This window comes from Podarcis vaucheri (assembly GCF_965113315.1).
Source record: "Podarcis vaucheri genome assembly, chromosome: 1".
NCBI lineage: Eukaryota > Metazoa > Chordata > Lepidosauria > Squamata > Lacertidae > Podarcis > Podarcis vaucheri.
Window position 1 is genome coordinate 93,848,591 of NC_138759.1, and position 10,342 is coordinate 93,858,932.

Here is a 10,342-nt window from a genome sequence, read left to right on the forward strand (position 1 = left end):
CAGGTTAAGAATTGAATTCCTTTAGGATTTTGATTCAATCTCAACTTTAGGAACATCCAAACTGGTGAGTTGAAGATGTGGATTGAGTCAATCAGTGCACACTTTGGCACAGGCTGACATCATAACAGTGCATTTGTTATGTTAAGCAGCAAGGGCACAAGGTATGTAGGACAAGCCAGAAGAGCTCTAGCAACTTTTACTGGTGTACATAAGAGTAAAATTCATACCGATGCTTTGGAACATCCGAAGACTTCACATTTTGCAGAATGTAAACCTACTGCTGAGGTGCTTACTTATTTACTTATCTGTAGAACAGGCACACATGCCTCTGTGTAAAGGGCAAGATCCAAGTCGAGCATTAGAGATATGTTAGACATTTTGGATTTTCACACTGAGTCTTAATGGACTCAACAGCAAACTTGGATTATCTATGTTGCTTTAACATCTGTTTATGATAATCAAGGATTAGTCACATGAGAAAGCATAATCACAGCTATAATAGATTATGTTTAATGAAAGTGGTATTTATTCTCTTTCTCTCTGAGAGGCATTCTTAGAGTTTTCCTGATGTTCCTAGAGTTCATTATGGTATTGTTTTCATATTTTGGGTCTTTTTATTATGTATTTTTATCTGAAGCTAGAGCCACATCACCTCATTGCCACCAATCCACACCAAGTCAGCCATCTCCACTGCTGCCTCGCCTTTTCCAGCTTGCCTTGTTTATTATTATTATTAATTTAATAATTACATTTAGATCACACCTTCCCTTCAAGGAGACCAAAGTGGCACACAAATAATGGTTCTCCCCTGTGATGTTGATTAGGCTGAGAGACAGTGATTAGTTGGATGTTACCCAGTGGGGATTTGAACGCTGGTCTCCAGTCTGGCACTCTTAACAGGTACACCACATTATTGAAGGGGACTGCTGTCAAGGAAGTCTCTCAGCAACCCTAGGCCTTACTGCATGCCATCACAAGCAAGCATAGCCATAGCCAGTTGGCACTGGGAAGCAGTATAGTGGATACTGCTGCTCACGCTTGAGGAAACCTTTGGAGCTCCATTCCTCATAGTCCTTAAGCCTGAAAGTTAGGCTACTTGCAAAGCTTCTTCCCTCATTAAGGTTTGAATTTGGAAAGATGCAGGCAGAACTAGTGGCTGGGAGGAGTGGTAGCAGAGAATTGAGCACCTATTAGCCAAACTTCTGAGGGATCTAGGACTGATTCTTAGGGGGGGCTCAGACTGGTGAAATTCCCTTTCCAAGCCTTCCCATCATTTCTAGATTTGACACCATGATTAAATGAATGGTTGTGTGGCAAACATGGTTTACAATCAGCTACATGCAGATTCTGTTGGGATCCCCTTACTATGTGAGTTCTCTGCTATATCTTCCAGCGTCACTATCACTCTTTTGAGTCTCTCTGAATCCTGAGGAACACAAAGGAGCAGCTGCTGTTCTACAGGAATGGTCAGTCTTTCAGCAATATAGCTCCTATATCTTAGGTCACAAGGGCTGAGCTTCATGTGGGACAGCAAAAGGGGGAACGGGAGAGAAGAAGGGGTAGGAAAGAGAGGGGAATGGCAAAAAGAGCGAAATAGAGGTGACCCCACCCACCCACCTCTGGTCCCCCTTGCTTTTGGTTCCATTGCCACCCATCACTGGTATAAAGGTAAAGGGACCCCTGACCATTAGGTCCAGTCATGACCGACCCTGGGGTTGCGGCGCTCATCTCGCTTTATTGGCCGAGGGAGCTGGTGTACAGCTTCCGGGTTATGTGGCCAGCATGACTAAGCCGCTTCTGGTGAACCAGAGCAGCGCATGGAAACGCTGTTTACCTTCCCGCTGGAGCGGTACCTATTTATCTACTTGCACTTTGACGTGCAAGTAGATGATCAGCAAGCCCTAGGGTCTGTGGTTTAAGCCACCCGTGTCCCCTATCATTGGTATACAGGCCCCCCATTAATCCTTGAGGGGAAATAGCTCTCACCAGAAAAAGCTTGCCCTCCTCTGCTTTAGGTTTTAATAATTAGGCAGAAGATGCCATTTTAGTAGTTTCTGAAAAATTGTACCTGCCGACCTTCAGTCAACACTTAAACACAACTGAGGCTAGACACTGCTATTATACTATAAAAATGATTTGACAACCACTACCATCCTTTCTCATAAAGCAAAAACAAACAGCTTGAACAATGGCATCCTTTTTTGAATGCTACAGTTTGATAACTGCACATACGCTCCCATACACTAAAGAGTTTGCCTTTAAATTTAATGGATAAAAAAAAAATTGGTCTGTGTTAGAAATCAGCTTCATCTGAATGTTTGGCTGTATAATTGTTTATTCTGAAAAAGAAATTATACAATTCACTAGCACGGCTGCCAAATTTCATTGTGACATAAAGAATATTTTTATGAGCAGGTAATAAACCTTTGGAAAGTGAGATTTGCAAGTGGATTGCTGACATCGGAGGAACAACTAGCAAAAACATGATATATACACCTATCACAAAATAACACAGCATTTCAGAAACGACTATAAATCAGTAGCTCCCCTTGCTGGGTCAGGGGTGGACTAGGAGTGATTTGATGATTGGTTTTAATGGCTATATCCTTTAGCTCGCTTGGTTATGGGTGGACTTATTTCAGTGACCTTTTACCAGCACTTAAAATCAGAGCTGTGACAGCATGCTCAATGGAGGAGACTTCCATAGCAAACAAACACAGTGAAGTGGGAGGTGGGTGGGTGGGGGAAGAGCATGGGTAAGGCCACATCTGCACTATACATTTAAAGTAGTATCATACCACTTTCCCCAAAGAATCCTGGGGACTGTAATTTGCTGAGGGTGCTGAGAGTTGTTAAAAGGTAAAGGTACCCCTGACCATTTGGTCCAGTCGTGACCGACTCTGGGGTTGCGGCGCTCATCTCGCTTTATTGGCTGAGGGAGCCGGTGTACAGCTTCTGGGTCATGTGGCCAGCATGACTAAGCTGCTTCTGGCAAAACAGAGCAGTGCTCGGAAACACCATTTACCTTCCTGCCAGAAGGTATCTATTTATCTACTTGCACTTTGAGATGCTATCGAACTGCTAGGTTGGCAGGAGCAGGGACTGAGCAATGGGAGCTCACCCCGTCGCGGGGATTCAAACCACCGACCTTCTGATCGGCAAGTCCTAGGCTCTGTGGTTTAGACCACAGCGCCACCCACTTTCCTAGTGCCACCTGCATCCCATTGTTAGGAGATCCTTATTCCCCTCACAGAGCTACTTTACCAGAGTTCCCTGGGAAGAGGGATTGGTTGTCAGGCCACTCTGGAAATGGCTGCTCCATGAGGGGAATAGGGGTCTCCTAACAATTCTCACACTCTTCTCCCATCCAGACAAGCAAGAGGCATTATCAGAGAGTCCACAGACACTGTATAGCAAGGCAAAAACACTAAGGGTGTGAAGCAGGTGGTGGGGAGGTAGGGGTGTGGTATGTGGAGAGCCCCAAGGGCAAGGTAGACAGGCCTGAGATTCCCTATTCCATCCCTAGGCCTGAGATTCCCCATCCTTGGACTAAATGCTTTATTGTGAGAGGGCATTCACAGCCACCAGCTTCTTATAAGATCTATGTAATCCAATTCAGGAGTAAATATGGCGATTTGTAGTGGCTCCAATCCAACCTGGATGGTCTGGGGAGAGTCCAAAATTTATTTAGAGCCTTGTATAGTCATGGCATGTGCCTCTCCCTTTCTCGCTCCCAATCATATGTTTAATCAGGGTTTAAAACCCTTATTCTTCTCCTCTGACCATGTGTTTAATCAGGATTTAACCCTCTTTGACAGCCCTGGGTTGACCCAATCCAACCTGAAGTGATCCAAGGCTGCCTCAACCCAATCTAAGCAAATTGGCCCAATTCAGTTCAGGTTCTGAGATTTGGCTAGATCTGGTGTACAGCCCTAGTAGTAATATACAATCTAAGTATTTATTTATTCAGATTTTTATCCATATCCGTATTATTTATTTATTTATCTACCACTTAATGTTCTACTAAGTGGTTTGCAAATCATAAAACCAATTGAACTGCATTGTTAAAATACAGATTAAAGTATCCTATAAAACAATCCATTAAAACATTAATATTGCAAAGGCACATTGTACCATTCCCAAATGCTGTAACAAAATAACCTCTAGAATGCAACAATAACTAACAATTAAAGCCTCACTGTTGGTGAAATTCTACACCTCTTTGTATCCCAGGACAACCCACCCTAGATCAGAATGAGACTTAGCTAGTTCAGAACATAAGAAGGGCCTGCTGGGTCAAGCCAATGACCCATTTAGCCCATCATTCTGTTCTCACAGTGGCCATTCAGATGCCTGTGGGAAGCCATAAAGAAGATCCAATCTGAGCCAAGATGATCCACAGCTGAAGCAACCAGGACCCAGGAGACCATTCCACTGTCAAATAGTTCTTACTGTCAGAAACTTATTCCTGATGTTTAGTTGAAATCTTTTCTTCTAATTTGAAGCCATCTTCCATGTGACAGCCCTTTAGATATTTGAAGATGGCTATCACATCTCCTCTGTCTCCTCTTTTTCCAGGCTAAACATACACACGGCTCCTTCAAGCACAGACAGTGTTGGCTCTGCTACAACATCAGGTAATCCTCAAAATCACTTTGCAGCTCAGGGGAAACCAACCTGTTGCAGCGCGCCACTCCTGGGGAGTCACACAATCAAATGTACTTAGTGCTTTGCTTTCCCAGTAAATTCCATGTAATTCCATAAAGAAAGGTGAATTGCCCTTTCAGTCCACTTGAATTGCTACCATTCTCTGACAGGTGACAACCTAACTAGGCTCCAAGGAGAAGAATCCAAAACTATTAGCCTGCCCATTGCAACACCTTCTAATTAATTTGGACACAGATAGTTGGGTTTTTACGAAAAGGAATGTGCTCTTGCCCAGGAATCATTGCTCCAACCTTTGCTATCGACTTTAGTTCCTCCTTCCGTGGAAATGCTAACAGATATACTAAGTCTGATGTCTTGAAAGAAGTTGTGAGGTTTTTGGCTGAACCAGCGTTTCCTCAAATATCTAAATGCTGATAAATATATGTGCAAGTGGCCTGCCCTCAAAGTTGATGAATTTCTGGACATCCTTTAGACATTTTTGCATTTAGAAAAGAAGCTAATATTTACACATTGCACTCAATTCTTACGAGCTACTTCTTTATGCATTGATGCAGGTTGTTCATCCTCTCTCTCTTAGAGGTCTGCGGCATAATTTATTTATAGTATAAACCTGGACGGATGGGAATTAGATGTGGTTTGATACTTTTATGTTTCCTTAGCTCCATCCAGATGCCAAATTTACATCTGCATGAATATAGAGGGTGTAAAGTTAAACAACATAAAAGAAGCAGCACGCAGCTAAGACATAATATTTAAATGAGTTGTTACTTAGATTATACAGAGACATTTAATGGCCCCTGTATCTCTTCTCCCCCAAGCCAAAGTCTTTAGAGATTCCTTCTTTTCATTCCTGTACCATAATAACCATTATTTACCTATTAAAATGCTACTTAACACAACAGGGTTTCTGCCAGAAGAACTTTTCCTCCTCTGCACAAAATTATTCTGTAAAGGAAATGGTTCTAGGAATCTCCACAGCCCTAGTTAATGCTTGTCACTGTTGAATCTGTTCTTGCGTGCCAAGGCCCCATGACCCGCAGTTCCCCAGTGAATAAATAAAACACACTAAAAAGCAAATTTTGGTTTATGGGTTCAAATACTTTATTGGTTACAGATGCAAGCAGTTTGGCTTAGGCATCTGGTAAAGCCAGACTATCTCTCAAAGTTGTGGCGATTGTTACGAGGTAGGCAAAAACCAAATGGCTGGAGCCAGTTGCCAAGTGGAAGAATTTCCGCCCCATCCCAAAATATGGTGACCAACATTTGTCCATAGCAAGGCCGTATTGCAGCAAAGCAGAAAAAGAGGGCTGGTGGGTGGGAGATCCAGCAAATGGCCCGAGAGGACAGTCTCCCCGCTGCGCCATGGTTTAAATTCCCTGTGGTCACACCCCCTGTCAGCGCTGATTGGTTAGTGGGGCCCTGCCCAGTGCCACTGGCATGGGCAAGCGGTAGCAAGGAGGGCGCAAGTCTCCATCCCCTAGCTGGACCACCATGGGGCCCAGGGCCCAGCCACAATGCCACCCACCAAAAAAGGTAAGTGGACTTGTAGCAAAGGGATGGGAAATCTGTGTTCCTTCAGAAGTTGCTGGACTACAGTTCTCACCATGTCTAGCCAATGGCCATGTTGGCTGGGGCTGATGGCATTTAGAGTCCAAATTTAGAGGAGGGACACAGGTTCTGTACCCCTGGTGTGGCAAAATCTGTCTGTTACTGTCAAAAAGTATGAAAATCTAAACTCCGGAAGGGTTATGGACCATTAACTCGTGGGAATAATGTCTATATTTTCCACTCCCTGCTGCTCCTTTCAACAGTCTTATGTTTCTGCTTCCATGTTCCAACTAATCCCTGCCCCATTTCTGATTCCCCTTGAGCTGCCAAATTGTCAAATAAACCACCATATTTCTCAATTAAAATATTCTTAAAAACTAAGCGTACATCTACATTTTCTGCAGCTTGTTCTTATTTCGGCCCACAGGTAAGTTTTTGCATTTAGAGGCTATATAAGCCATGCACTCTGCAATGGTTCCATTCAAATGAATACAGTCATCCCAGCGTAGTTACATCATATGTACAGCTCTTTAAAGAATGCAGTAGACTTCTGAATCAACATGTCTGCCTCTAGTACCTAGTATAGGGCTGAGGGAAGAAAACGAAGAATTGGCACCGGTGAAAGAAATTAAAACTCAGAATTATAAAGTGGGGTGTGTTGATAAATAGGCATCTGCCAGGGGTTTGCCTAGCCCACAGGCACTTTTAATGAAGACAGATTTCAACAGCTGCTCGAACAAATGTTTAATATATTGAAATCATTTATGTTCATTTGTAGCAAATAATTACATTACAAAGTAGCTATTCATTTGATTTACTTTAATAATTGTAGATGTAATTGTTTTAAATGTTGTATTCAGGAATGCAACCCACAACAAGACATATTTCACTGCTTGATGAGAACCAGGCAAGAGACAAAGGAGGCAAGACACACTTAGGTCCGTTTGAACTGGAATCTTTTAGCCAAGACCACACAACACAGGGACAAAACAGGGCTGCTGGGCACGGGCCTAGCCAGGATTTTTGTTGGGAGGAGGCAGAACCTCGTTAAGTTATGCATTAACTATGCCCATGCTACTGGATCAAACAAAAGGACATCAAGTCCAATATCCTGTGGGATCAGATGCCCTCTGGGAAGTAAACAAGTAGGACATGGGCACAATAACACTCTCTTACTTGTGGTCCCCAGCAACTGGTATTCCTAGCAATACTGACTCTGTGCCTCAAGGGTATACACAGCCATCCTGGCAAGCGGCTCTTGACAGACTTATCCTGGTTGCTCAATAATAGTTCCTCTAAAGTAAACGGGACGGATCCAGAATTAAACACCTTCTCTCTTAGATACCAGTTGGGGTTTTAAGGTCTAACAGAGTTGCCTTATTGATGGCAATGCCACATTTCCCAGGAATTTGATATGTGGCAACTCAAGAAACGTTCTTGATACATGCACCCTGTTTGTGGACAAATCTCTCTCTCCAGTTGGCGGCAAGTCTTCCAAGTGTAGGGTGCTGTGCAAACCGCTACTTACTCACTCAGGCTTCCGGTTGAATCTGTGTTGTTGCACTTTGTAAATAGTTGTTTGGTTGTGTATGTACCAACATCAGTTTGTCATAGTTTATATGTTGGCCGACTATGATTTCATTGAGTTTTATTGGTAGTGTACCCTGTTTTGGGATTGTTTTATCATGGAAAGTGAAAATCAATTTTTATTTTAAAAGCAAATGAATCAGTAAGTGACCTTCCAGGTCAGAATGGATAGCTATATTGTAGTTGCTGAAAGTTATTTAGATTTTGCTGCTGTTGTTTATTCTATAGCAGCTACATGGCTCCGTAGCAGCAGGTGATCTGAAGGCAGTGATGGGGAATCTCTGAAAAGTGGACCTAAATTGAAACTAAAACTAAGAATTGCAATAATCTCCCCAGTAAAGAGCTGCAAGTGTCTTTTCTGATGGCTGGAAATATTTCCTAACTGTGACAATAATGCAAGTGTGTGTGTGTGTGTGTGTGTGTGTGTGTGTGTGCCCACACCAATTTTTGTAATTATACTACTTGCAATATAGACAAAAAAATACAGTATGGAAAGGCTATCCCAAAGCTTGTTCACTGATTGCCCTTCAGTCTTCCTTGATAAATGAGGATTAGCAAGGCTATTTTTCTTCTATTCATGTTAAAATAGAGACAAGACTACTTTTGCTGTTTTACAACAGGAAGCAAAAGAGCTGCTGTGCTTTCCCAGTGACTGAATATTATTCTCTATTTTCTCTAAGCAGCACAAAGGCTAACGGATCGTACAGCAAGCAAAGAAGTGAAAAGAGAGACCAAAAAATTATCCATCCCCATTATCTATAATAAGGGATGGCAGAGAAATTCATTTCAGTTTGCATTTAAAACCTACTGAGTCCACATTTTCCAAAATAATATGTGAACCAAAATACAGCCACTCTTTGATATTCACTTCCCTTAATTTCACGGTGCAGAGAGAATTTCCTGATTTGAGCTGAAAGAGATCTATAGTGAACCTTTTCCCAAGCCTTTTCTCCTATCTGAACTCCCCAATTGTGTTCCCACTAGGACCAATGATTTTGGCCTGAGATAAAAGTAGCATTTAACAAAAGTTTATACAACAATGATACTTTTAACTGTCTTTGTTTGTGTGAGGTTTTACTGGTTTATGGGTACATTATTATTATTATTATTATTATTATTATTATTATTATTATTATTTCTGCTTTTATGGTTTTTTAATTGTTATTTTTATCCATGGCTTGTATTTAACTGTTGTAATCTGCCTTGAGGCTTTGCAGTATGCCGGGAGATAGACCAAAATTAGTTTTTGTTGTTTATTGCCCTGCACGCCTTTGACTTCTATGACGAAGGATAGGATAAAATTATAAACAGGGGAATCCCTACTTACGTGGGGGTTCCATTCCAGGATGCGTGCAAGTGGGAACCCCCCTGTTCCACCCCCGCTCTGCCCCATTCTACACCCATTCTGGCCCTGCCCTGCCCCCTTTTGACACTGTTTTCGTGTCATTGGGCGCATGTGCCCTGATCATATGCAAGTGGGGATACGCCCGTATATTTAAAAGTCACCCATCTGTTGTTGCAGACATTTTGTAAGTTTTTATCTTATTGTCCAGGCTTTTCCAGGTCTGTAAGTCTAGACCCTGTTATTCCTGAATTCCTCTTTTTAAAATCTGTTTTTACAATACCATTTTATTGTTTTTACATTGAATTTTTGTTCACCACTCAGATTATAATATGTTAAACAGTTCTGAAATGCTTTTCAGTTCAATTCAAAGTGGTGTGTGTAGACACACTGTTGTTTTAATTCCACTTCCAGCTGACCATGGAAAAGCAGCCCCTCAGCCATGATAAAGGGCCTTGTTGTGGAAGCAACTTTTCAAAAAAACAAGGAGGCAAAATGAGAGAGCAAGAGAAATGAGAGCCCCGAGGGGGGGGGAAGCTTCAAGAGTGTTGATACCACTTTTGAAAGGTCTCCTGCCTCTTCAGCATAAATTATGAGCTTCCTGATGCAGAAAATAAAACTTCTGGATTCACTGGAGGTCTTCCAGAGCAGGACCCTCTTCCTCTGCCCACATATCGACTGCCTTATTTTAGATTCAGAAGAGTAATCTTGTAGGGTCTTTTTAAGATTGTAAGGGGGAATAGGCCTTATTTACTGCCTTCATTTTTGAGAGGAATGTGCTCTTTTAGGACTTGTGTAGCATGCAGCCTACCCCAGAAAAAAGGTTTTTATTTTCCTTTTAAACCCAAGGAGCTGATTTAGGAGACTGCAAGGGAGATGCAGGGAGTCTTCACTGAAAATACATCGATTTGCTGCAGGCTGTGGAGCAAAAGAATTGCCACTGTTTTGAGGAATGGGGGACAACTTTGTTCTAAAAATCACAGTAGTGTTTTCCCAAAGTGTTTATGAAGCCTAAATAAGTTGGTCAGGTGTGGTTACTGTGGGATTTTATTTGAGGTTTTATTCAATTTTATCTATTGTAAGTGAACACAGAGCTTTACATACACAACAAAACCACCCAGAAGGAAGAGAGAGAGAAAAGAGAGCCAACTTATTGATTAAATTTGTATACCATAATTCATCCGAAGATCACAGGGC

The 10,342-nt window shown here is 42.1% G+C and overlaps 1 long non-coding RNA gene across 1 annotated transcript; it reads left to right on the forward strand.

Annotated features, from left to right (window-relative positions):
• Positions 1-210: 210 nt before the first annotated feature.
• Positions 211-10,103, forward strand: LOC309539575. Its single transcript, XR_014222864.1, has 4 exons — positions 211-285; positions 1,394-1,466; positions 4,579-4,637; positions 9,995-10,103. It is a non-coding gene; the product is annotated as an uncharacterized lncRNA (long non-coding RNA).
• Positions 10,104-10,342: the final 239 nt, after the last annotated feature.